The following is a 1306-nucleotide window of genomic DNA, read 5'->3' as shown; positions in this document are numbered from 1 at the left end:
TAGGGACAGGAAAGGGGCACATGACTAGAATGGGACTTGATGGAGTTCCAGCTGCTCAGAGAGTAGGCACCAAAGCCCAGGGAAGGAGGTTTTGGTTTTCTAGTAGGCAAAGCAGGGCCAGCCAGGACTATGGAAGGTGGGGAAGAGGGGAGAAACATCCAACCACATAGCTCTGGAGTGAGCCATGTTCCTTCTGAAAAACCTCCTGTCCGTCCTCCCACTTCACTCTGTAGGTCCCAGGAGAATTCCAAAGAGGAAGAAGAAAAAGAGGAAAATGATTCTGTTCTGCTGATGGGAAAAGGCAGGAGCTGACACAGTGCTCAGGGCTGGATAGAGGCCTGCCGGGATCTGCAGCTGTCACTGCTTTCCTGTTCTGTGAGGGAATTTGTGCAGGCCAGAAGTCAGGCACTCTCAGGCTACATCAGCTCTGTTCCTCATCCTTGACTAATAAGACTGTATGCTGGTCCCTGCTGGACACAGATAAGACCACATGGTTTTCCAGCTTTTTGCCTGTCATCTCCACAGGGCTCCAGGTGTCTTCATCCTGCCCTGTGCCCAGCTGGTAGTTGGTGCCCATGCCCCAGGAGAAAACATGACCATCCTTGGTCACAGCATACCCCACAGAGGCCCCACAAGACACTGAGGAGACAGGAGGCAGCCTGGAGATGAGGGTGGGTGTGCTTTTCTCCCCAGCCCTCTCCAAGAGGCCCAGCCGCCCATATTCAGCCCTGCCCAGGCTGTATGCTTTTCCTTCTGAATCCATGCAGACTTATGGTGCTGGCCACGAGAGAAACCCACCGAGGACTAGGTGGAATTCTTGAAGGATGTTAGGTTCTGGGGTTTGAAGCAAGATTCTGTGCTCGGAGTTCCAAGCTGATGGTAGTTGGAGAGGCTGAGGCCATACACGTGGCCCTCTTGAGAGATGGCAAAGGTGAAATAGGTGCCACAGAAGGCATTCTGGAATCTCACTTGGCCCCAGCTTCTCCTGGGTTTCAGCATCACACACTTGGGGACCAGGAGTCATTTAAGGCCTTGCCGGCCACCATGGTTGGCAAATAACCCCGGCACACAGCCTAGCGGACCCTGTTCCCTGCAGTCCAACGGGCAGAGGCCACCATCAGCTGTCAGCATCATCAAGTGGTCATTTCCTGAGGCCACTTTCATCACAGGCACATCCAGATGGACCTGTACAGGCACGATGCTCTTCTTCATTGGCTCCAACAGTACGATCACACCGTTATTGTCCCTGAAGGAGCCCCAGAGGAAGACTCGGCCATCCTGGGTGAGGGCTACTGTGTGACTGTCT

At 53.9% G+C, this 1306-nt stretch overlaps 1 pseudogene; it reads right to left on the bottom strand.

Annotated features, from left to right (window-relative positions):
- Nucleotides 1–421: 421 nt before the first annotated feature.
- Nucleotides 422–1304, bottom strand: LOC108298139 (annotated as a pseudogene).
- Between the last annotated feature and the right edge of the window lie 2 nt (nucleotides 1305–1306).

This window comes from Cebus imitator, unplaced genomic scaffold (assembly GCF_001604975.1).
Source record: "Cebus imitator isolate Cc_AM_T3 unplaced genomic scaffold, Cebus_imitator-1.0 Scaffold895, whole genome shotgun sequence".
In the NCBI taxonomy this organism is placed as follows: Eukaryota; Metazoa; Chordata; class Mammalia; order Primates; family Cebidae; genus Cebus; species Cebus imitator.
This window is presented reverse-complemented; position numbering and strand designations above follow the sequence as displayed.